At 39.8% G+C, this 27,396-nt stretch overlaps 1 long non-coding RNA gene across 2 annotated transcripts; it reads right to left on the bottom strand.

Moving 5' to 3' along the window:
• Positions 1-16,879: 16,879 nt before the first annotated feature.
• Positions 16,880-27,000, bottom strand: LOC116665342. 2 transcript variants are annotated; one of them, XR_004321916.1, is made up of 4 exons: positions 26,667-27,000; positions 20,002-20,056; positions 18,217-18,424; positions 16,880-17,153 (listed from the first exon to the last, which is right to left on the bottom strand). It is a non-coding gene; the product is annotated as an uncharacterized LOC116665342 (long non-coding RNA). The 2 variants fall into 2 exon arrangements; XR_004321915.1 differs by lacking the exon at positions 16,880-17,153 and having other exon boundaries at positions 17,164-18,424.
• Positions 27,001-27,396: the final 396 nt, after the last annotated feature.

Genomic DNA, 27,396 nt, shown 5'->3' with positions numbered 1-27,396 from the left:
AAAAGACAAGGGGACAGATTCCTTCAGAAGCTTCTAGAAGGAACATGGCCCTGATAACACTTAATTGAGACTTGTGCTCTCCAGAACTGTAAAAGAATAAATTTGCATTGTCACTATGTTTGTAACTGCAGCAATACAAAACTAGCATCCACATCTCTTAGGCTCAAGGATAGAAAATTCCAGTAGACATCTAATCCAGTATGTTAATATGTGGTTTTTTGGTCTATGTCATATACCTATGGTCAGTCTGATTAATTGCTTTTCTCAGTGCTGGCTCCTCAAATTTTCTTATTAGTTCTCCTAAAAATATGTATGATTCTAGGTTTAGTGTTGAATTTAAGGAGAGAATGGATAGTCCTTGAAAACATGCTCAGGGAATCAAGGGAGCTTGCTATGGTAGGGCTTGGTGGTCACTATATTGGTTAGAAAGGCTAAGCCAGACAGTGGTAACAAACAGCCCCGAATCTTAGAAGTTTCTTTCTTGTTTGTTTCAAGTCTGCTGCATGACTGGGTAACTCCCCAGGGGAGCTGTGATGGCTTAGTGTCATGTTTCCATGTTAAGATGTGCTTCCATGGCAGTCAAGGCAGGGCAGGAGAATGCTGGAGGGTCTCATACTAGCAATTAAATGCTTCTGCCGAGAAGTGACACTCATATCTCATTGGCCAAAGGAGGTCACATGGCTACATTTAAGTTCAAGGGAAAGTGTAATAATATTCCCTTGTGCCAAGGGAGGAAGGCTAAGAATACAGGTAAGCAGCATATATGTCTGTTCCATGACCCCAACTTTGTAGAGATGTATTATAAATAACTTTGGAATTTACATATATCCCTCAAGTGTATAGTGATAACTCCATGCTCAAATCCAATGTACCCATCTTCTTCCTTAGAAATGTTTATAAGTCCTGAATTCCCTCAGTATTGTCACAGACCCAGAGTTCAGGTTAATAGTCACTGCTGGGAAAGTATTGTGATTAACAAAGTAAATTGATTTTAATACTCAATTCTTTTATTTCAAAGGTCTTAATAAACCACTTATAGAGAGCTAGACAAAATGAATACAAGTAAGCTAGTCATAAAGAAAGTGAGATCCCAGGTCCTGCTGAATTAAGTATTTAGCAACATTTGTAAAGAAATGGAAAATTATATCTAATTATTTCATTGTGCTTACCGTTCCTCAGCCAGAAAGCCGTTGGCATGCAGTGCATCTCTATAGACATTCCATGGTGATTTAATATCAATTATTGTCTACTTGCAGCAAAATGTTGACAGTAAATTTATAAATTCACACTGACATTTTGCAGTGTAATTGGGCATAAATGAAGGCACTTTCCAGGTTGCTGCTAATAGCACCTCAGAAGGATGGGAGGCGGATGTTAACTCTTTGCCAAAGAAGCCAGCCGAATCTTGCTACCTCCACAGGAGGTTCTTTCTAGTAGAGAAGCCAGGAGACTGACCAACTCAGTTCTCTAGTCCAGTTTTTCCTGAGGTTTCCAAAACTCTGGAAAACTTCTTACTTGCAGCTTTCTATGGATGAGGCAGGGAGCTTGAGTGTGCATCTAGTGTGGACTCTCTTTACAAGATCTTCTGTGTGGGGGCGAGTAATAGCTCAGTGGTAAGAGTACCTACTTAGCATGCATGAGGTCCTGGGTTCAATCCCCAAGTACCTCCATTTAAAAAAAAAGACTAAGAAATATTTCTTCTGAAAGTGGTCTCTGTCCATCTTGCTTCTCAACAGGGCTCAGAAAAACAGCAGCGCCAACATCCCAGAGGATGCTGGCTTTAGTGCTAATTAAGCAGGTCTCAGGGAGCCCCAGTGACATTGCTGGATTTTTTTTTAAAGTGATCATAATTCATTTTTTAATAAGAAAACTGCTTTTATGTGAATTCTGGGGCTAAAAAATTACTTATGGAGTGTGTATGTGTTTTATAATAAAATGTACAGAATAGTGTATGTTCAAAAGAGATGCTATCATTTTATAGAATGCTTCCAATGTGTTGGGAACATTCTAGGTTCCTTCCCTACATTATTTTATTTAAACCTCACAGTGAGTCTACAGGTTTGGTATTCTTATTTTTCGTGTTACAGATGAGGAAACCAAAATCTAGAAAAATGGAGTGACTTGGCCAAGAGTACAGTTTCTCTCTCATCCTAATATTTCCTGCACACACACTGTGTGTAAGGCTCTTTAATAGGCTCTTTTAAATACATTACCTTGTTTAAGTACGATAACCTAGTGTTACAGGTAGTGCTATATTCCAGTTGAAGCTGAAGAGTCCTCAGTTCTGAGACATTCAATGACATGTTCAAGTTTACACAGCTGGTAGGTGTAAAAGTTGGGATTTAAATTTGAGTCTGCTGACCTGAGTTCTGTATTTGTTGATTATTCCACATTTGCACCTAGATGTTGGTGGAATCACAACTTACAAGCCCTCCATAGGGCTCTAAATAGGGCCCCATTTGAGCTCAAAGCTAATGTTTCAAGGTTTGTAAACTCAGTGCTTAAAAGATTGACTTTCCCCGTATTCTTCCGGGTCAACTTGCTGCACTTTGAGATATATGGCATCCTGGAATATGACAAAAGAATTGTGTTTGTTTATTCACTGCTTTTGTTTTTCCTTCTTACAAGTTAACTAGTGTCCCCAGCACACAGTAATGAGGTCTCAAGTCCCTGACAAGAACATTCTGTTTAAAGTGGCCTTTAAATGCCTCTTAGTAGAGTTACTATTTATTTAGGCCATTTATTTTCTCAGAAAGGATCCAACAGGTTCTATAGGCCTTGCCAGCTAAGACATTCAGTTTTTCTTTTTAATTGAAGTATAGTCAGTTTACAATGTTGTGTCAGTTTCTAGTGTACAGCATCATGTTTCAGGACCTTTGGCTTTTTGTTTATTTGTCTGTTTTTGGTTTTGACCTTTAATTTTAATCACATTCTTAAAAACATTCTCCCTAAACCACTCAGGGCAAGAAGTGATTTCTTTGCACTCTGGTCTTTAACCTGGATATGTGGTTACTAATCACTAAATCCTTGTCTTGCTCGGTGTCTACTTAGAGAGGAGTCAAACCCAGGGTCCCTGTGAATTTAATGGGAGGGCCAGGTGGTTTGAGGAGACAAATAAGAAACATTCTTCCTTTAATGTAAAGTCTGCCAGTATGAGGTCTAAATGACCATTGTTATTATGTATCTAATGAGCACAGAAAGACTGATATGCAACCTTCCAGAGTGCACCAGAAGTTTGGAATGTTCTTATTATTGACTCCATCTCAGACTGGTCAATAAGTCAAAGAAAATAGCAATCCCAGGGGAATTAACTTAGAGGTTTCTAGACTCCTGCTCTGTGTGGACTTCATGGTGAAGGATAATCTGCTCTCCTTGGACCCTAGAACCATTCATACCAAGCTCCTCTGTACAGTTTTTGCCTCTATTTCACTGAATCAGGAATTTGCTGCTTCTTGATAATTGAAACAGCCCATAAAGTTGGGAAAGGGGAAAACCCACTTCTAGCTTTAACTACCAGGCAAAAATATTTTTCTTGTCAGAGTACCTCACTCATGTTGGGAAGGTGATTTCCTGTGATTTATTATTCAGGACACATCAGCAAATATTTCTGAGTGCTAACTATGTACCAGGCATGGGGCCAGGTGCTGGGGATTAAGCTTCAAACAGAATCACTATCCTCATGGGGGCGGCTAATGGGAAATTCAGAACAAAAACCAGCCAAGGATAACACAGTTTGATAAATGCGAGTAAGAGAGGGTACATATGCTCTGGGAATACCAAGGAGGGACACCTAACCTGTCCAGGGGGGATGAGGGGTGGTGAAAAAGGCTTCTTGAAAGAAGTGGAGCTAAGATGAAGGAGAAGCCAGAGTCGGGGTAAAGCTGGGGGGATTCGGCCAGGAAGGCAGAGTGATTGGCTGAGGGGGCAGCATGGACCAAGTCTCAAAAATGAGAGGAAGCTTTTGAGGCAGTAAAGACATTTAGGTGGGCTAGAAAGGCTAATATTGGGGCTGGAATGGCAGGGATGAGGTCGTGCAGGAGTTTGTAAACCAAGCTAAGGAATTTTGCTTTTCTCTAAGAACAATGAGACTTATTTTTAGGCACAGGATGGCATGATCAAATTTATAATTTACAAAGATCACTATGGCTTCAGCATTACATGACCTGGAGGACTTAAAACCATACATCTGTAGAGACCAGTTAGAAGAGGACTTCAGTAATGTGAGAGATGCTGGTACCTTAACTAGTCTAGTGACCAGAAGGTAAAGAGGTATATGGAGGAAGTAAACCTGATAACCGTCAATGATTGGTGGTTAGCTAGGTCAGGAGGTCTGGTTTGGGTAACTGGGTTGATGCTGATGCCATTTTCAGAGATCAGAAACCTAGGAGTAAGAGCAGCTTTGAAGAGGGAAGATGATGATCGTGGTTTGGGCTGTGTAGGGTTTGAGGTGCCTGTGGTCATCCACATGGAGATGTCCAGTAGGCAACTTGTTATATGGGCCCAACAACACTCAGAGGAGAGGGCTGGTCTGCAGGTAAATTGGCAGTTACCAAGACGGAGATGGTAACAGAAGATACGACCTGGAGTGATTGCTAAGAGAGCAGCACTAGGCACAAAGCCAAGGAGTACCACCCACCAAGGGATAAGCCACAGGCAGGAACCCTCAGAGGAGACGGAGACTAGACAAGGAAGAGGGGGAAAGCCAGGGAGCGCTGATTCTACAGAATCATGACTCTAAAGAAAACCAAGATGAACCTAAACACAGGCCCAATTATTAATACACTTTACTATTAAGAAATCAGAAAAGGCCACGAAAAGTTAGGAATTGGGGCTAATAAAAAATTTTAAAAATAGGCTTTCCTTTTAATATTTGCAGGAGTGTGTATATGTGTGTGTGTGTGTGTGTGTGTGGTTGGGATTTAGGGAAGGAAACAGGGCACATGGGGAATATTGTCAACAGATATAATTTATGTTCCCTTAGCTCAGTCATATATGGAATGTTTAGTGACTTAGCATATATTTATTTACAGCCTAGGTATAGAGCCTTTTCCTAGGGCAGTGGAGGATACATACAGAGTGTAAGTCATATCTGCTCCCTGAAAGCTTGTGATCTAGGTAGGGATGTAACACTGTATAGCAGCATCAGTGGTAGAGACAGCATGTGACAGGCACCAAGAGCTTATATAGTAATGAAGTCTGTAAGAATTCAGAGGCAGGAGGTATTAACTTTCAACATGAGCGTGGAACAGAAAGACAAGACACAGGGCTGGGCATCTCGTCCTGTGTACTGACTAAAATTTTGCAGGTTTTGAATTGTTAGAAAACTGCCTGCAAGGAAGAGAGGACCCCAGACTTGTTTTCCAACAATGCTTCTTTCTGAACTTGCCAGGGTTAAAGCTCCATCTTTCCAGAAGTGCCTCTGGCTTCTCAAAGCAACATTCATCAAGACAAGGAACAATTAGTCTTTGTTTCTCATTAGTAATAGAATCAGCAGCTCAGAAAGGAAAAGTCAGCAGTGACTTTTCAATCACCCCTTCAACCCCCTACGTTCTTCTGAGAAATCCCCAAATTTCTTGTAGGAAGAACATGCAATATATTTAGCAACAAGTTCCTCCTTGCCCTGAAGTATGCCAAAAACATAAACTTTGAAAACTCATGGAAAATACAGAGAACTTGTGGGTTTTGTTACTTGGCAACTGAGATCTGAGCTATTAAAATAAGAAATTTGCATTATTTTATCATTCTAAAAATGCATTGCTTGGTATTTTCCTATCGAGGAGGGGAAGAATAATGTTGATTCAGTATCCTATTGTTTCAAAAATCCACTTTTGTTGAGTTGGCTTTCCTGCGATGATATCTTTGTCATACAAACTGGATACCTCACGGGCTGGTAGTTTCCAGGTAAAGGAGCAAGTCTAGCTGGAATTCCCAGGAATGCCATGGGAAAAATATTCAGAGAATGAGAAGAATTTTATCAGAGAACTAGGAAAGCTCCCTTCCATGCTGTGTTGGTGGGAGAGAACATTAAAGAGGCAGAGGTCAGAGCTGTGATACCATCCTGAGATTACAGAGGAGACAGTAGCATCTGCTCCACTTCTGGGGGATATGCCTTCCCTCCCTGCCCAGCCCAACCTCCCTTCCTGCTGCCCCCTGCACTTTGAAGTTGTCCTTGATTCCGTGTCCAGTGCAGGGGAATGTACCAGTGTGGCACTCGTTTCCCAAACCACGTCTTAGGACTAGCGTTCTGACAAGAGTGAATGAATGATGAGGAAATGGACAGAATATTTGATAGAACTTCTTGGAGAAAATGGCACGGAGGATGCCTTTTATATGAATCAGACTTGGTTGAATTTTGAATGACCAGCTTTGGGTCACCTGAAACTCAAAGGTGTATTAGGTATGTTGGGCACTTCTGGAATCAAGGGTACAGCATGCTCCATATCTGCTTCCATTCCAGTGTTGTAATAAAAGTCTTGGGATTATTGAATAGGGGATCCTGCAGTCAGATTGTGCATCGGTCAGACAGTAGGAGAGGAGCTCCTGGGATAAAATGTTCTCTGGAGTTGTGATTCTGGAAAGCCCTAGCGTTCCAGCTAATAACATCCTGGTGCTCTGGCAGGAGTGATTATTCTGAGTTTAAAAGATGGAGAAGCTAATGACATTGGCATTTTGGTATTATATTCTTTACAAGAAATGTCCTTTTATATTACTTTATGACACTTCTATGGTATACTCAGGAGACTACCCTATTATAATATTGACACATGAGCTAAAATATAAGCTTTGTTATTATTTTCACTGATATATCCCCATCCAGAAGAGTTTCTGGCACATAATAGATGTGAAATATTTGTTGAGTAAATGAATTAACTGAATATACTATACATAGATAATATAAAGGTGAATATTTTTTCTAATATTTCATGGGATTAAATTCTCACTTAAATTAATGGATTATATTTCTAGACAAAGGTCTCACATTGTGGCCATTTGTAAATCACAAATTCTGCAACATTAGGTAATGTTCTCTCTCTCTTTTTTTTTTTGACACCATTATTGTGATATGGTTCCTGTACTATAAGCTACACATATTTCAAATGTACAATTTGATGTATTTTGATAGGTGTATACACCATTGGACCACTACCACAATCAAGATAGCTAACATTTCCATCACTTCCCCAAAAGGTGCAATTTTTGAATTCCCAACTTATCCCTTCCCATCCCCTTTACCCCCTGGTAACCATAAGTTTGTTCTCTATGTCTATGAGTCTGTTTCTGTTGTGTAGATAAGTTCATTTGTGTCATTTTTTAGATTCCATATATAAGCAATATCATATGGCATTTTTCTTTCTCTTTCTTACTTACTTCACTTATAATGATTACCTCCAGGTCCATCCATGTTGCGCAGATGGCATTATTTTATTCTTTTTTATAGCTGAGTAGTATTCCATTGTGTATATATGTACCACATCTTTATCCAGTCATCTTTCGATGGACATTTGGGTTGTTTCCATGTCTTGGCTATTGTAAATAGTGCTACTGTGAACACTGAGGTGCATGTGTCTTTTTGATATATGCCCAGATATGTCTCCAGATATATGCCCAGGAGTGGGATTGCTGAATCATATGGTAAGTCTGTTTTTAGTTTTGTAAGGAACCTCCATACTATCCTTCATAGTGGCTGCACCGATTTACATTGCCACCAACAGTGCAGGAGGGTTTCTTTTTCTCCACACCTTCTCCAGCATTTATCATTTGTAGACTTTTTAATGAAGACCATTCTGACTAGTGTGAGATGATATCTCATTGTAGTTTTGATTTGCATTTCTCTAACAATTAGTGATGTTGAGCATCTCAGGTGATGTTTTCTTATCTGTTAATTGAAAGGCTTAACCATGTTCAACAAAATGTTATCTAAGCATCTTTTCATTCTAAAAGCCAACAAATCTATGAATGTAGTTTATTTCTCAAGCTGCTTCCATTTAACAACGTTCTACAATTCTTATAAAAACAAACCCATTGGTTCTACTTGACACTCACTTTACACCTTAGGAGAAGGCTTTGCGAGATTCTGAAAAAGCAGTGCCAACTCATCTTTAGTGGTTGTCCAGGGCATCACCACATATAGAAGAAATGTTAATTATTGACCTCTGAAGAGTTGTAGCTGATTATCTGCTCAGACAATTCATTAACAATGAGAACCTACTACTTATTAAACATCTTGCAGGAATTGTGCTAGGGCTGTCCCATTGGCATTTTGAGGGTAAATGAGAAGACAGACAAAAAACAGTAACTAATAATTACAAATTGTGAAAAATTACCAGTACAAAAAGTCATGGGGTCATGGTAGAAGGCGAGCTATTTTGATCAGGAGTCAGAAACAATCTTCCTGAAAAGGTCTCATCTGATGGATGAGAAGGAGTCAGCTATAGTCAGGGCGAAGGGGCAAGCCTTTCTGGCAGAGAACACAGCATGAGCAAATGAATCACAATGGTAGAGCTTCTTGTGTTTACAGATGAAGTGATATGACACCCAGGATTTGCTTCAAAATAATTGAGTGGGAGGCTGGGGACAGGGAGCGTATGGCTGTAGATAATACTGGCTGTATAAGGATGACTGGTGAACCTGGGTGATGGTACACAGAGATTTCTTATGCTGTGCTCTCTTCTAGTGTATGTTTGTAATTTTCCATAGTAAAATGTTTGGTTTTTTTTTTTTTAAAGACTTCGGAACTTCTTTTGTCTGTAGGTTGAGTTATGTCTAATTTTGTTAGTAGTTTAAGAACGATAACCCTCTTTCATCACTCACCATTTTTAAGAATATTGAAATTGTTCGTCTAAGGAGATGAATGTTTGGAACATCTGAGAGGGGAGCTCAGTAAAGTCTATAGCCCTCAGTATAGACTCACCTCTGTTGTAGAAGAGAGAGATTTTCATACACTTTTATGAAGTGAGAGAAAAAGAATATTTAAGGAAGTTTGACCAAATTCAGCTTTTAAAAAATTCAACTTTTTGAAAGTATAATTTACATGGAATAAAGTTTACATATTTTAAGTACACAAGTTAATGACACCCTGATCAAAGTCTAGAACATCTCCACTTCTCTAGAAAGTTCCCTTTTGCCATTTGTGCTCAATTACCCCCTCCCCACTTTAGAAAACCACTGATCTGATTTCTGTTATTATCAATTGATTTTGCCTGTTCTGTAATTTCATATAATAGAATCATATACCATATACTTCTTCGAGTCATCTCTTTTCACTCAGCATAATGTCTGTGTGATTCATTCTTGCAGTGATATGTATCAGTGATTCATTCTTTCTTATTTTTGAGTAGGGTGCTCCATTGTATGGCTATACCACAATTTATTTATTCACTTGCTGATAAACATTGAATTGACTCCTGGTTTGGCCTATTGTGAATAAAACTGCTATGAACGTTTGTGTACAAGTCTTTTGTGTGCACATATATTTTCATTTCTCTTGAGTATAGATACCTAGGAGTGGAGTTGCTAGGTTATATGTTAAGTACATATATAAAATAATTTCTTTTAAACAATTTTTTATTGAAGTTTAGTTGATTTACAATGTTTCAGGTGTATAGCAAAGTGATTCAGTTATACATATATATATTCTTTTCCATTGTAGGTTATTACTATAGATATTGACTGTAGCTCCCTGTGCTATACAGTAGGACCTTGTTTTTTTTATTTTATATGTAGTAGTGTGTATCTCTTAATTCCAAATTCCCAATTTATCCCTACCACCCCCTTTCACCTTTGGTAACCATAAGTTTGTTTTCTATGTCTGTGAGTCTATTTTGAGTTTGTAAATAAGTTCATTTGTATCATTTTTTTTGTTTTGGATTCTACATATAAGTGATATCATATGATATTTGTCTTTATCTTGCTTACTTCACTTAGTATGATAATCTCTAGGTCCATCCATGCTGCTACAAATGGTATTAAATTTTTTAATGGATAAGTAACACACACTACATCTTCTTTATCCATTCATTGATGGACTTTTAGGTTGCTTCCATATCTTGGCTATTGTAAATAGTGCTGTTTGGTAAGTATATTTTTAACTCTGTAATAACCTTCCAAATTGTTCTTTGAAGTAGTTGCGTCATTTTACACTCTTATCAGCAATGTATGAAAATTCCAGTTGCTCCCCATCTTTGGCAATATTTCATATTTCCAGTCTTTTTAATTTTAGCCATTCTAGTGGGTATGAAGTGATGTCACATTGTGGTTTTAATGTACATTTCTCAAATGACTAACATTGAATATCTTTTCATATGCTTATTGGATATTAGTATACCTTTGCAAAGAGTCTACTGAAGTCTTTTGCCCTTCATAATAAATTGCATTATTTGTCTTATCAAGTTGAAAAAGTGCATTTTATATTCTGGCTGTACTCCTTCATCAGTTGTATGCGTTGCAAATATTTTTTCTTGATCTGTCTCTCCATTTTCTTGATGTTTTCTTTTGAAGAGAACAGAAAGATTTAATTTTGATAAAGTCCAATTCGATCAATTTTATTTTATTTTTAATGCTACTTCTGTTCTACCACAAGGTGATCATTCATGTTTGGGTCTATTTCTAAACTCTCTATTCTATTCCACTATTTTGATTGTTGTAGCTTCATAGTAAGTCTTAATATCAAGTAGTGTAAGTTCTTCAATTCTGTTTGTCTCTTTCAAAATTATTTTTTCCCTTAGATCCTTTGCATTTCCATTCACGTTTTTAGAATCAGCTTGTTGATTTCTTTAAAAAAAAAAAAAACTGCTGGGATTTTGATTGGGGCTACATCATATCTGTTGATTAATTCGGTAAGAACAGAGAACAATACTGAGTTTTCCATTCCATGAACATGATATATATTTCCATCATTTAATTCTTCAAAAATTTCCCTAGCAATGTCTTATTTTTTTCTGTATAAAGATGATGCACAGCTTTTGTTAAATTTATTCCTAAGTATTTTATGTCATTTGAGCCCGTTGCATATGATATTCTTTTGAAGGTTTATTTTCCATTTTTTGTTCCTCAATTTATTTAGAAAATCATTTCTAGCATTATTACTTTGAGATTACTATGTTTGCAAACTTAAAAATGAACATACTGCTAGCTTTTTCATGAATTATTTCTCACAAAACAAAAATTTACTCTATTTACAGCCAAAAACTGAGATACAACGAGGTGAAATAATTTGAATCAACTATGTAATGCACACAGTCTTTCCCAGCCTTTTCACCGGGTCTTAGATAGAAGAGAGTTGGATAGATGCCACATGTTCTTAAACTGTGAGAAATAGGAAAGAGACAGTTTTCTCCCTTACACTGGCAGTGCCCCTAGAACAGAACAGAACCTGAGGATAATTGGAGGAAAAAGAGGTAGAGACCTTTGTCATGATTGTCTAGAGAACACATGCTAAATGCCCTGTGTTGTTTTTACAACAGTCCCCTGATTCAGAGCCCAGTCTGGATGGTTATTGCTCTTTTCCAGAAAGATCCTGATACTTTGGGCTGTTGAAGTCTGAGTTTTGTGACTTTTTAGTTGAGTCACTTTGTTTGAGTTGAGTAACTTGTTCTATAGGGGACTTAAAGTGATTTTTGTTTTCTCCTCTAAAATTGAGATGGTAAATATTCTTGCTTTGATCCTTTATGGAACTTTTAATAAGGATCAAATGTTAAGGCACATAAAAGCCCTTTGTAAACAGTAAGTCTTTAATCAAATGTTAAATATCAAATCTTTAATAAAAAATGGAGCCCTTTTTGAAGGTCTATGCAGAGAAATTGAATTACTAGTGACAACTGATCGTTGATGTACTTGTTGTTTTTAAATTTGGCATAGGAAGAAGTGACAGAAAGTGGCCTTAAACGTACATTGAATAAGTAAGCATTATTATCAACCCTTTGCAAATAGGAAACTGAGGTTCAGAGACATTAACTTGCTCAAGTTTCCTCAGTTATTAAGTGTCTGATTTTAAAACTTTGCCTCTTCTGCAGAACAAATTGTCTGAGAAACTGATGAGTATTGGAAGTAAGCCTGCAAGGGTAGCGTAGGGATACTTGAGTAGGGGATGCAGGAGAGTTCAGAACTCAGCCTAGGGCCACTGGGTTTGTGCCCCACTTTTCCTTGTATCATCATCCCTGGGCACCGCATCTATATAAAATCTCAAAGGGGGCAAGGCAGCCCAAACTCTTGACACAGCTGAAATCACATGTCCCAGATTATTTATTGAGGTGTTTGCATAGATTTTAAGTTTATTTACAGTGTCTGGACTGCAATTTATTTTTGGAAGTTGCAGTCAAATAACGTTAAGTATCTTTATGTACTAGACTGGTAATAGATACTGGGGAGGAAGTCCGTGATTTAGCCCCTAACCTCAAGAAGCCTTTTCTCTAGATATGGACACAGAACATAACCCCTGGCAGATAATTCATGATAATTTCAGCAACATACAGGTGGTGCTAAAGGAATATACTGAGCATTATGCTCCAGGATACAGAGGAAGCAGAGAGCATGAGTGGGCTTTGGTGGGTAGTTGGACTCTCGCTTGGGCTTTGAATTGGTACATAAGATACAAGGAGGAAGCAGGAAAGATGTACATCCTGACAGGAGAGATGGGAGTGGAAATATACGTTCTCTGCTTGAAGAACTTCAGGAAGGTCATGTGGTTGGAGATGTGCCTGTTGTGTGGTGGTGGTGAAGTATGAAGTCTAGATGGAGACTACCTACCTCTGACGGATCATCAATGACTGTCTTTGAGGCTTTGCTTAGTTTATTCATCCCCGGTGGGAAAACAAACATTTCAATACCATAAAAAATTGACCCGTGATGAACAACAAATTGAGACACATTTGTTTACAAAATGTACCAGTGCTTTCTGTAAGAATAGTGGGAATCTGCCTGCAGCCTTCTTTACCTAGTCTGCTTCTACACACATACACACACACACACTTCTCATCTGTGCAATAAGGGCACTAACAGTGTTCATCGCTTAGTGTTACAGTGAGGATGCAGTGAAACAGTGCATGAAAGCACTTCACATGCTGCCATATACGTAAGAGATGCTGATTACAATCACGGTTGTTTTCATTACTTAGATACCTAACTCGAGCAAACACGTGCATGACTGCTGTCCACCACCTTCCAAACTTACTTGCAATTGTAGCTATTAGTAAGCTAGGGCTGCCATCGCAACATGCCATAAACTAGGCAGCTTAAACAACAGGAATTTATTTTCTCGTGGCTTTAGAGACTAGAACTCGGGATCAAGGTGTTGGTAGGTTTAGTTTCTCCTAAGGCCCTTCCCTCAGCTTGCAGATGGCTACCTTCTCACTGTGTCCTCTCACGGCCTTTTCTCTGTGCATCTAAACCTGGGATCTCTCCCTCTTCTTCTAAGGTCACTAGTCCTGTTTGATTAGGGCCCACCCATATGACCTAATTTAACCTTAATTGCCTCATTAAAGGCCTTATCTCCAAATATAGTCTCATTCTGACGTAGTAGGGGTTAGGGCTTCCATATGAATTTGTGGGGGGGGACACAATTCAATACCTAACAGTAACCATTCTTACTTTCTTCTTCTCTGCTTTCAGAGGGTTAATTCATTCTTTTCAAGTTTAATCCTTCTGTGTGGCCGCCATTCCATCATGTATTGCCTGCTTCATCTTTTCCAGTGTCTTGATATCTGGGGCTTTAAACTGTATCTCCTTTTGTTTATCTTTCTGTTTATGGAAAAGAGATAGATAAATATAAATCCTCCTACCTCACATACTTACTGTTTATTTTTTCTCCTTAGTCATATTGAGAAAAGATCCTTTGTTTTCAGATTTTTATACAGTGCAAATGAGGTAGCAGCAAGTGACATACTAACGGGGGGTGTGTGTGTGTGTGTGTGTGTGTGTGTGTGTGTGTAGGTGGGTGCATTTGGCAATTAGCCTGAAAATTTGGAAATCCTAACTCATGTTTGGACAAGCCATTTTAAAAATGCTTGCTCTCCAATTACAAAATGTATCAAAACTGGGAAAACCATCTAAAGAGGAAAGGAATCATGAAAATATAAATGCTACAGAAGATTGCTTGTCTATACTAAAATTCAGATCATTGCTTTTAAATAGAACAGGAAAGGATAATGATTATTTAAAAGGTAATGTCAAATAAATGGGCACAAATGTATAATTTACAGCTCCAGCATAGAAGGACAATTTGGAGTTTTCCTAGTAACAGGAGCTCTGTTAAACAGTGAAGGGTACATCGGTGCTGAGGCCTCTGCTCTCTCTGCTCGCCTCTGATCTCACTGAATTCCTACCCTTTCAGGCACACTGTACACGTGATGTTAACTTAAATGGTACCAAGGGGGGAAAAATGCACATGCTGTGAATGGAGAAAACCTCAAGTTCTTCCTCTTTTTATGAGCTGCCAAATCTCGCTGCTGGTGTTTACATTAACAGAGGAATGTGATATTAATATTTGGCTCATTCTGCAGAAAAATGCATTTAAATGGGGGCAGTTTCAGCACGCGGGCTCCAGAGCAAGATCCGTCTCTCTGGGTCTTAGGCACGCGCGCGCGCGCGCGCACACACACACACACACACACACACACACACACACAGAGTCATGAAGAATGTTTTCAGCTCCCATGGCTAGGAACCCTCAATTAAATGTGAAGCTTAACACATGGCCAGAAGGAGAGGATCCAGCAGCACGACAATGTTTACAGCTCCAGGGGATGCCCGGTGTGCCGGAGAGCTCTGTGAAGCCTGCTGGAGATGGAAGTCCCACGCCGACAGCTGCAGCATCAAAGAATCCTGGTGACCTAGATTCAGCTATAGACCAGGACTGCTCTGGCCTGCGTGGCTACCACTGGGCCAGCAGCCTGCTTGCAGTTTCACGAGTTGCCTGGCAAACAGTGCTGACCCATTTCACCATGACAACCTGGGCTGCTCGGCTCAACGCCGCACACAGGGAAACGCTCACTGCTGGCATTTTAAAGATTTCAAAATGAAGTTGATTCGGAGTTTCTGAAAAACACATTTAGAAACCCCAAAGAAAGCTGACATTTTTTGACAGGGGTGGAAGAGATGGAGAAGAGAAATGTGAGAAAGTCACTGTCAGTCTTTTCCACGTTCAAATCTAGCAGCAAACTATTCATCTGTTTTACTCAGCAAGTAGTACTGTAACAATTATGTTCCCAACCAGTGAACTGATAAACAGAGAATAAGTAGGTGACAAGGCTTAGGGATTACCTTCCATAGCTATATGTATTCTGGTCTATTAAAACAGACTATATAGGATCAAATAATGTTAAATCTCCTGATAAATAAATGGAAGTGTTTAAATGTGAATTTATTACAGCTTTTGCTCAACCTTGAGCTGTCCAGAATTGAGTTTCACTGGATAACTAAAATAGTATGCCCCTTGGAGAGAAAAAAATGGGTCTGTGCTTTGGTAAAGGAATTCCATTTAGTAAGTGCAATTTAGGAAAATCTGGGCCTGGTATGCTTATGTGATCCCATTAAAATGCAACCTCTGCTTTTTTGACAAAACCATAGCACAGAATTGAAAGCATATGCAGGTCTTTATATTGAAATCCATGCAGCATTCTCAGCACCACTTTTGTGGTGGTTGTTAAATTAGCTCAGGAGATTAAACCTTAGAACTTTCTAAGCGATCCTCTCTATTTTCTATGTGGAGGGAACAGCATCAAAACAGGCCAAAGAACTGTTTCAGGTGATGTAGAGTCTGTTCCCAGTGACAGGTCCCATCCTTGGGCTCTGAGGGTCTTTACTTAAGGAGGATGGAGTCACATAGAATCTTTATTATCTCTGTCTCTCTTTTTTTTAAATGAAGGTACTGGGGGTTGAACCTAGGACCTGGTGCATGCTAAGCATGTGCTCTACCACTGAGCTATACCCTCCCCGCCTTTACTTTCTAAGTAGCAAAAGGAGAAGTGTAACCATAGCTTGATGTGATAGAGTCAATCTAATGCAATTTAAGGAAACCTGGAATTAAAACTATAGCATATCTTTGTAAAATAAATGAGCCATTCACTCCCTTTGTAACAGAGATGTTAAGAACTTTTCTTTTCTTCATTCTCTCTTACTCAACATTTTCCTTCAGAGCCTCAAAAGGTTTCCTTTTCTCCTGCAAGGGCTCAGTCTTCTTTCCAGATCCTTCCTGTCTCAAAGTCCTCCATGAGTGATCTCTATCCTGTGTGAAAGAATTGACTTCCTGTCGGAGAGCCTTCTAACTATATTTGCACCCCTGGGCTCCTGCCACTCCTCATCCCAAGGTCGGCTGTCAGCCAAGGGTTTATTAGGTTAACTAAGCATTCACTATATGGCTGCCAACTAGATCAGGAATTAGAAAACAAATGCCATTTGTAGACCTTAGTAGCTATGGAATCAATCATTCAATTTTCAAGGACAATTAAAGATGAAAATTAATTATCCAACACACCAGAAAGATAATAATAGTCATTCATGGCCAAAAATAGAGTTATAAATGGGATAACCATACATTCTAGCTTGCCTGTCTTCCTGTCATCCTGATATAATTATAAATGGGGCCCCCTTTTGTATCCTCATTTGAATGATAAATTACATGGTCTTCCCAATAATAATAATTTCAGTGCTTGAAAAATCTTTCCTCAGTGTCTTTCCATAATTTAGTTTGCTGTCTGTAACTATGGTTTTATCAGGAATAGGGTTATCTTCTTTTTAAACTGAAGTATAGTCAGTTTACAATGTTGTGTCAGTTTCTGATGTACAGCATAATGTTTCAGTCATACATATACATGCATCTATTTGTTTTCATATTCTTTTTCATTATAAGTTACTACAAGATATTGAATATAGTTCCCTGTGCTATACAAAAGAAACCGCCTTAAGTTCTCAGATCTTCCACCAGCATCTATCTACAAATAATTGAGAAGAATTTGAAAAGTTTGTTCTTTGGACTTATTTGCAATCTTAAAAGAAGCAAAGACTTGAAAGATAAGGAGGAAGCTTCCTTTGTGGAATTTTGGCATTCACCCTTAAAATCATACCACTCAGCCAGCCTCTCACTTACATTTATACATAAGTCATCAAAGTCAGTGAAGCCAACAGACAGGTGATCAGCAGGACTCCCCAGTGTAAATGAGCTGAAACACAAGGTGGAAAACAGTCTGCTAGTTTCAAATGCTTTTCATTCCTTGGGCTATGAAGCTATGTTATATGTTTCTGAAAATGGCATTTATGGGAAAGCACATGTAGATCCAGAAACGTGTCTATCATTTCATACTTGGAAGACAGGACATATCTGAGATTAGTGTAATGCCAGGACTTTTGATATAAAAGAACAATGTATGCATACCATATGTAAGTCACTTCACTTCATCAAAGTGGTATATAACTAGCAATCTGATTGTATGGTGGTTACTTTTTATTGTGTGAGAGAAAAGGCTTTATAATATCAATGCATTCTGGTGGATTATTTCCCATAGAAAAAATTTCAAAATATAGGGTAGGGTAATCCATTAGGTTATTCAAAATCCCTCTAATATTTGTGATATTGTCTCACTTCCACTCTTTTCAGTCATTGATTTATTAACCTTTATGGTTTTCCTTGCCAAGGTATTTAAGGGCTAGTGAAAACACTATCTTTGCAAATGCTTTCAGACACAGTGTTAATGGCATTAATTATCCAACATGCACTATCTTGTGGACTGAATCATCATTGTGAACTGACCATGCTTTAACTACGAGGTATTTGATGATGCAAATGACCAGTCCATTTCTGAAATACTGGAGCATCCATCAATGGCAAAGATTCATTTGCCTTGACCTGAAAAAGCATGGTGTTAGGTTGAGAGTATTTAGTCCTAAGTCAGGGAGGAGCCTTGTGATCATCTGGTCCTAGCATCATCTTCCCCTTGGAACTTTCATAAGAAATGGCTTGTAGCATGATTTGTTCACAGTCTATGTTAGTTATCTTGTTGACAGATAGAATTACTTTCCATTCTTTTTCAAAATTATGGTCCTTCCTCTGTTTTTTCTTATAGCTCTATTCTTATTTTTGTTGATTTTATCAGTTCATTCACTCAGTGAATATCCAATCAATATCATCTTTCTTCTTCCAGAATACACTGTGTCAGATACTGTGCCACACAAGGTCTGACTTCTGCCTCCCACTGGGTTGCATCTGGTGGGAGGGCTAACACTTACATATGTAATATTCCTGGCAGTGATGATAGGCCATACATATGATGAAGACTGTGTGCTCCAGAATCTGAAATAGAAGGGATTCCAGCTGTAGTGGAAATGATATTTGGAGCCAATGTGTAGACTTCCTTGTGATAGAGACTGGAGGGCAGTGCTGGACTAAGAATCTGCAGCATAAGCAGCAACATGGACACCAGCAGGTCCCTGATACCTGTGATCAGAAAAGAGTCCAAAATAGATTGTGTTTAGAGTTCACCCTTGAGGCACAGTAGGGCTGGAGACTGGAAGAAAAGTTGGGAGCCAGATTTTAAGGCTAAGTGGTTTGGTCTTAATTCTAGGCAGTGAAGGGACAGTCAGATTTTAAGTCTGAGCTGGGTCACTTCGCTGTGCTTTAGGAAAATGACTGAGGGCAATCTGCAGGATGAACCACAGGAGGGAAGAAGGTCACTTGGGAAATTATTGCAACACTCAAGGTGTGGCATGGTAAGAGCTGGATACGAGGTGGCAACAATATGAATAAAAGGGAGAGAAGATATGTAACGTGGGAGCGCCATTTTATTTCTCCAGAGAACTGACTTTGTGTTGACCAGTGAAGCGATAAAATCAGTTATGCTTCTGCTAAACCTTCAGCAAATGTGCAACTTACTTTGCCCATGATTTACTTATGAAGTGGATTCAGTCAGTGATTTAAAAGACATGCATCAAATTATGGGTAATGATTATCATCTTAAGTCTAATATGCTTCCTTTCCCGACCCTCCACTCCCCACACTCTGCAAGTGCAGGGGGACTTATGGACATGCCTGTTCAACCCTCGCCCCTCCCTCTGAGACTGGTGAAACATTTCTGTTCTGAAGATGGGGAAACTGTAGCACAGAAACTAGTATACAAGGTGGCACAAGAGCAGTGTTCCCATTACACCGATTTTCTTTAGCGAGAGACAGGTCAGGATGGCTTTAGGTGGCAGTTACTTCACAGTGAAATGATTTGACCAGGCCAGACTTTTGATGAAACAGACTACCAGGGGATAATTACAGTTGAGCCTGTGTGAAGGACCAGGGCTTGTCCTCTAACAAGGAACCGTCCTTAATTGCTGAAGCTGGCTTGGATAATTTAGGAATTTAGGACAATGACATTGGATTGTTGTCCTGAATTATCTGGAATAACTTTTATCTTCTTGGTCAAATTTATAAAAAAAAGAAGAAGAAAAAATGACTTGTTAATACTTGGCTGTGTGTTGAATATGTCCTAATCTACTAGCTGCCTGCATGGGACTATCTATTTAAGGATTATTTTTGGCTCATCAATGGGAGGAGAAAATCATGGATTCAGATAGAGCATAAACTTTAGTTAAATACACGTTTTGACAACATTACTGAATATACATCCCACCAAATAACACCAGCAAACAGTGATTTAATTGAAGCAATTATTGTAGATGTGTATCCTTTTGGGAATATAAAACTTCTGATTTGGCATATGTATCTGAAGAAGCAGGAATAGGGAGAGGGAAGAAAACTAAGAGATTTTACCTAAAAGGGGGAGTTTTCTGAGTATTTATGCCTTAAACCATTTTTTTCCTTAAACTGCTTAGAGACCTACCCTTCAGTGTTTGAAATGGAAATCATCCTTTTGAGATCCTATTTTATCATTCATTTTTATTTGTACAGAGTTGCCCAAGAAGGCTGTACTGTGATGTGCTATGGTTTACTCTTCCTTCACAAACAACAGAATTATTGGATTTTGAAAGCTGACATGGAGGAAGAAGGAAAAAAAGGAAATTTTATACCTCCTCATTTTGACATGGCTCCTTCAGAAATCTGATCCCAAATATCTTCCTGCATCTGGAGGAGGGAAGAAAGAGACCATGCAGGCATTCTGTACATAATGCTGAAATAAAACCCTCTATTGTCCACCAAGACAATAGAACTAGTCTATAATCATGTAGTACAAGTAGAGCATAAACTACACGGGCCAGCAATGCAATCTTTGTTCCAGTGTAATCTTCCATAGCAACCATCGACAATCCCCAGAGGTAAGAGAAAGGCCTTTCTCCTGTTTCCCATGCATAAGTCGCCAACCTTCTCCCTCTCTCCGTGCTCTGTAGGAAGCAGTGTAATAGGGCTCCCCTTGGGGATGGCTAAACATGTTTGACAACATAGGAACTGTCCTAAATATTGGTCAAAGTCTCAAACTAAGCCCAAACTATTTGTATGGGTACACAGAATGAGTTCGCTCCATCATCTGTTTCAAAGTCTGGAGGTGTTTACTTTGGTGGGAAGAGAAGTAGAAATACTGAGAAGTTAGATGTGGGGTGCTCACTTTGTGTTCACAATCAAAGTGCTACTTTGAAAGATATCATTTCAACTTCTTTTGAGAAAGATAGCATCTTTCTGTAGGAGTGGGAGGTGAAAACACAACCCAAGACTTAAGCAAATCAAAATATCCAAGAACGTCAGGAGGAAGGCAGGAGCACTGACTGAGCACACTGAAGCCAACACAGAGCATTGTTCACTAATGGTTCACCACTACTTTGCACTGTGAGAGGTACCGGGGGACTGGGGCAGTGATGACTAAGATGGGCGAGCTGCCATCTGCATAGTGCTTTCATTCATAGTGGGCATTCTGCCCAAATGCACAAATGATAAATATCTCCTGGTATTTTTCCTGAGCCTAACCAAATCTGAGCCTCTAAAATTGCTTGAGTTTGTCCATAATTAATCTTGCTGAAACCTGTGACTTCAAGTTATATGCAAGAGTCAAAAACAACTAATTCCCAAAACATGTCATGCCTTTTTGCAACCATGAAATCAATCTTTTGTTTAAGAGAAAATTCAATCTGTTGAATTTTTTTTTATAAATGAAAGAAATTAGTCTCTAAAGATAAAGGGAAGACCATTCAGAATTGTGAAAGCAATCAAATAGGACAATTGCATATTGAAAAAAAAGATTTAAAGGGCTCTGGAAGAAACTGGTTTATGCTGTTATTTTTGCTTTACTGGAGAACAAAAGAGAAAGAAAGGGTCACAGAGTTCTGACACCCTACCCTCCTCACACTGGGAAAGGCTGATCCCACATCCTTCTTGTACATCTTTGATTGTGGTACATCTCAGTGTCTGTCACATAGAGATGTTCAATACTACTTACAAAGGACCTATTAATGGTGTAGAGGATATACCAGTGAATTAAAAACAAGTACCCTGATCTTACAAACCTATCACCTACAGTGGAGACATACAATAGATATATAAATATTTGACTGAAAGAATATTCAAAAGAAAAAGGCACAGTAAATGAAGAAATTTGTGGAATTGTAAAATTGTAGAGTGGCTTTTTTATATAGAGACATCAGGAAAGGCCTCTTTGGTCAGGGGACATTTCACAGAAACCTGAATGATGTGAGGAAACATGCTAGGCTGGAATCCGGGAACAATGGCTTTAGACAGAATAAAGAGCAAGTGCAAAGGCCCTGGGGTAGGTATGTGTCTAGTGTTTTTAAAGCTATGAGGCCAGTGTGCCTAAAACAGAGCAGGCAAGGGCAGATTGGGAGTGGGAGGAGAAGAGATCAGAGAGGTGAAAAGAAAAGGGGAGTAGTGAGATTATCAATGAGTGTTTTCGGCAACATTAAGGAGTTTGAATTTTATGCTGAATGAAATGGGTAATTTTCTTCAGGGTGGAAAATGAAGCTGAGAGGAGGACATCTATATTTTGAAAATGATCTTGAACAGAAAGTAGGTTTATACCAAGAAAGTTTTGGTTAGATGTGCAAAATAATATTTGGATTTTAAGACATTTGATCATTGGAAAAGTTTACCAAAGAACAATAATAAATCTCATTCGCTAGAGATATTTAGGAAAAACCATGTTTATTTGACATAACCTACCATCTAAAAAAAAGGATCAATGTGCTTTCCCCTCCAGCCATTTAAACTAATCCACAGTCAATTTGATTAACCACATAATCAAATGGATTTAGTAATTAAGACCACCATGAAAACTGGAATATGTTCAGCTCTTCAGTCTATTATTTTTCATCAGTAGGTACTCCCCAGAGGAAGTCTCCCTTGATTGTCTCTAGGACAGTGGTTCTGCTATATTTGGCCCATGAACAACTTCAGTAGATCTTTAGTTATTTATTCTAGAAAAAAAAATTTTTTTGAGAAAATACCACCAGGGGCTAGACTTATAGGCAAATTGGGATAATGCATGATTTAATATCAAATGGATATTTTAAAAATATTAGCCCAATTCTCATCTTAGTGGGAATGCAGAGAAATGAATTCTCTTTTCTTAAATATTGCATACAAACCAGGTTCTTAACCAGTTACCTTTTAGTGCTCAATAAGAACATTCTGCTAAAAAAATTTGGTAAAGTTTTCCCTGTTATTCTGTGTTTTTTGTTTTGTTTTGTTTGACTACTTTCTTCTGCACTTTTTCCAAGCCTCAATTTGTTGATGGCATGGTAAAGTGTTTAAATTTTAGATAATAAAATAAAGCATTCCCATAAAGAGCACTGGGCTGAACATTTTCATTGTGAAAATTCAGCTCCCCGTGATCTTCAGTTGAAGACCATCATGCCATTTTCCCAAGATACTCAACTATAATAGTTTTATCTTAGTAAGGAATGTTTTTTTTTCTCTCAAAGGCACTGGAAATGGGATCAATTCACACTGATCCTGTGATATTTTGGTGGCCTTTATACATTAGTGACAATTAGTTGCCAAACTAATGGACCCCACCCTTCATGTGGCTCTGTGGCCTTATGAACATGTTGTAAACCATCATGCTACATATAACTTGCCCAAAGGCTGTGTGAGGGACCTCTTAGTCCAGCTGAGACTTAGGGCAGGGCCGCCAGGCTGAAGATGTGTGGGAGTCCTGCCTCAGGCTCCTATTCTAGCTCTCGCTCTCGTCCCAGCCATCACCGAGACCACCTGGTTGTTCTCTTCCTCATTCCTGTGACTCATTGCTTAAGAGGCTCTTTTATCCTTTGCAGAGCACGATGCCCATAGAAGTAAAGGATTAATATGTGTTTGTTGGTTCTGCTTTCTGTTTGTTCTGAACAATGATGATGGATGCTCTAGTTGCTTTTAGAGACTGGATTAAGGAGTTAGATGGTGCTTATGTGCTTGTCAACCAAGGCTTTCAAAAAACAACGTGTGTCCTGTGTTGAGAATGGTCACCCTTCCCCCTGGGCCCAGGCAGAAGAGCCACACAGTCCTGCTTACCCTGCTCTTCTTCCCCGGTCCCAGGCTCCTCCAACAACATGCTTTGTAAACTTAAAATCTGTTCAGAGTAGGGCCATTAGCATTCATTTCTGCCATTACAAACCAAGGTCTCATGTTTGCAAAGTGTGAAGTCAGTCCTGGAAAGGGAGAATGAAGGATGTCTCTAGTCCATGTATAGGAATTTCTGGCAGATCCCTAAGCTGGATGATGAGATAAAGAACTGGTAAAAATTCCTTGTTGCCGTGATGAGATCTGGAATGCTTGCGCAATTCTAAGCTATCCATTTTCATTTCCAGTTCTAAGCAGTCTATTCTATCTGTCTAAGCCCGTCCACAAATACACTCCCTCCTTTCCCTTTCCATGGACCTGTCATTACACACTCAGAACACATGTTCAGCATTGAGTGCAGGTATATTCATGCAAGTCTGAGAAGTTCTGGATGAGATCAGGTAGAAGAGTCATGCCAAGATGTAATATCAGTTATTGTAGCATTAAGATGTTTTAAAAACACCAGTGCTTATGTCAGTGATATCTGGGCCTAATGATAATGACAGGCTTTATACGGTGGCATAGATACAGCATCCAACATGCAGAAAACAGTTGTGAAGGGGTGGAGAGAGGACAGGATGCATCACCAGTTGAGACACACTGCACAGAGGGTAGTGCACAAATGCAAATAAAAGTTGGGGTGCTGGTCCATACTTAGGACTTAGATGTGGAAAGAGCCCCTTTGCTGGCCTGCCTTCAGGGCAGCCTTGAAGCTGGTCAGAGCACTAGTCTCAGAGCAGCCCTCAGCAACTATATAGCTATTCAACCTCAGAGTGAAACTATTACCATGGCTGTTGCCCCAGAATCATACCCCTGCCCCTCCCTCAAATGGAAACCAATTACTCTTATCGAAGTTTTAGGATGAAGCTACAAAAAACAAGAACTGGTTGGAACCAACGAGGCCCAAAATGGTGGAGGATTTGACTTCTAGTTGACCTTTAGCTACATTTTACGCTCATTGGAATACATTAGCATGCTAAATGACACACTCACCAGTGCCATGACAGCTGGAAATTGCCATGACAACAACCCCAAAAACCCACACAAAAACTGAAAAGGAGAGTTGCATTAGTTCCTGGTCCAAACCACACCCCTGTTCTCCGATAAGTTGTGAATACTCCTCCCACTCTTTCCAGTTCCCTCCCTTTTACCTCAACCCTTCTCTATACTTGGTGTCTCTGCCCAAATCGGCCTAATTGGGTTGAGAAGTTGATTCAAGAACTAAGCTCCTGCTTCTCCTTTCTTTGGCCATTGAATAAAGCTGGTGCTGTCCCAGTCTTAGCATTAATTCCATTATTTTCTGTGCAAATTCATTTGGAAAAAGAACCTCCCTGGCTGAGACAAGGGGTCTCCACCTGGGCTAGGACCCCAGCAAGGGTCCAGTTGACCAATTCGGTAACAAAATGAGGGGGCTCCCTAGGATGGCCTCTGATGTCTTTTCAAGGTCATGGCCTTCAACTGCCTTTTCCCATCACTACTTCCCAGAAGAACCACATCCCAGATCCTTTCTCCTTTCTCCAGACTCAGTTTCTTACCACACTGCGTGGCAACATGGAGGTGGGGTGGGATGGCAGGAAGGAGAGGAAGGAAAGGAGCTCCTGAGATTGTTTTCTAAAATCATTTCCTCTGGAACTGTTATCCAGACAATAATATTTGCAGTGGGAGCATCTAGAGTTCCTCCTTTGGAGAGCAGAAGGCAGCGTGGTAGCTCTAAGTGGAATCGTCCCGAAGCACCTGCTGAGCTCCAAAGTTTGCAATAGGGAGGGACTGGCTCCGTTGAAAAGCACATTTCCTGTTAATAAAAGCTGCCTTATAATGAGTGTCTAGCAGGAGTTATTTAATTTAATCAGCCTAATAGTTCTATGATGTAGATATTATTAACTCTATTTTATACATTGGGAAATTGGGATGCAAGAGGCTTAAATAATTTATCCAAGGTCACACTGCTAGAAGTCAAAGAACAAGCATTCAAACAGGGCTCTGCTTGTTTACAATTCACGTCCTTTCCACTATGTGAATGACCTCTTGCTTCATGCTTCTCTGAGGGATATGGTAGAATAATTCAATAACCTAGTGATTCCAAATTTTGAGGCATAAAGAGAGTCATCTTTCCACAGTATGCACACTTGGGATTCTATGGCCATGGGTAGGTCCATTTTTGATGAAAAGAAATTCCTCCCTGCCACCAAGAAGCTCTAAGCTAGTCCATCTCCCCCCAGTGGCATGGGAGGAAGTTGGCGTTGTTGGTGACCTTCCTGTAGTGACACATGCCTGGTAAACACAGACCCTGAGGGGAGACTGGCTGACAGATAACTCCTCTGTGACTCAGCCCCTTCCTCATTACATAAAGGCAGACAAGCCCCCCAGTTCCCACATATTATGGCACCAGGGGGATAACCCGACCTGAATCTGGACTCCCACCTTCCTGAGAGAAGCACCTGGGAAGGCAATTAGCACAACACATTCTCAGCGCCCAGCAAAGGCCACACTGTGGAGAAAATAACCATTCTTCCTGAAGCAGATGAAACCTGAACCTTTTATTTCAGGATACTAATCACCCAGTAAACAGGCTCTTTTATGCTAACATCTGTGTGAGGTCGACTTCCCACACCGCCTCCTTCCTGCCTGCCTGTTCTCACTGAAATCCCAGCAGCATCTCGGGGGCCACCTTAGCCCTGGAGGGCCCTCCCTATTCCCTCTCCTCTCCCCGCCCTCCGCCCCCAGTGCTGTCCCAGTGCCGGTGCCACGTTCCATAGAAGCTTGGGCTCAGGGACTTGTATTCCTTGTGGGGCCAAACCGCCCCCTTGGTGCGCAGTATCCACAGGCTGCCTTGGCAGCTGCAGTCTCTTTCAGTGGTCTCCATAGAATTTTCCTAGATTCCAGAGTTTCCTACCCCTGCTGGTTCATGGTTCATTCGCTGGCAGCACTGATTTTAGAATAACTCTTGGTTTGCTCTAAGTTTCTTCCTTGCCGAATCTAGGCCAGTTCATGAAGCAGTTCACACACACTGGTGCCAGATTTATAAAGTGCAAATTGAATTCTGCCCTCGGCCTCCTCTGCCCAACTCCCACAACTTTCCTATTGTAGCTTCTCTTAAAGCATGGCCACGTTTCCCTTCTAAAGCTCTAGTAAATCCTGCCAGATTAACAAATGGGGGTGGGGGTGATTACTTACGTACTTCATGTGTAGGCTATAAACAGTGCCTGTTCTGTGAGATCTTCCTGACAGTGTTCCTGTGGAGCCAGAGGAGTCATCATGCTCCAGGTTTTATAAGAGGAAAAGCAGAGACCATTCCTTTTCTTTCCACTGCCAAAAACCAAACCAAACCAAACCAAAACAAAAAAACAAACCCCAAATGAAGTGAATTGAAAGTGAAGTCCGAGGGGCAGAGCACTCCTGTCATTCAGCTCCATACTGGGTGATGTGCTGGTTTTCACTCCCCTCGGCCCCTCCCTCGCATCTCACAGGCACAGACTCATTACCCCATTAGGGTCTGGCTGGGGAGCTGAAGGGACAATGAGAACAGACGAATCTGGTGAGACTGCCAGAGTTAAAAACCTCTCGTGGGCAATAAAACCAGACAGCATTTTTGATGGACCACATTCTCATTGCATTTAAACAGACTTGGAAAGCTTCCATGGCTGCTGATTTCCAATAAGAAAACATCTTGTTGGGAAGTGGGGCAAAGATGCATCCTTCGCGCTGGCCTTTAACACACAAGGGCCCAGTGTAGGTGTAAAAATGGAGGCCTATATGCCATATGCTGAAATACTTAAAAGTTAGGATAAAAGCTTGAAAATACATAGGTAAAACAGAATATGTTCTATCATCTCTCCATGATAAACGTACTTTTATTGATAATCTACGGGCTGGGTTCAAATATAGATTTCTCTGGCACCTTGGATTTT

Source organism: Camelus ferus, chromosome 8 (assembly GCF_009834535.1).
Source record: "Camelus ferus isolate YT-003-E chromosome 8, BCGSAC_Cfer_1.0, whole genome shotgun sequence".
Taxonomy (NCBI): domain Eukaryota; kingdom Metazoa; phylum Chordata; class Mammalia; order Artiodactyla; family Camelidae; genus Camelus; species Camelus ferus.
The sequence above is the reverse complement of the archived record's forward strand: the minus strand, read 5'-3'. Positions and strand labels throughout refer to the sequence as shown.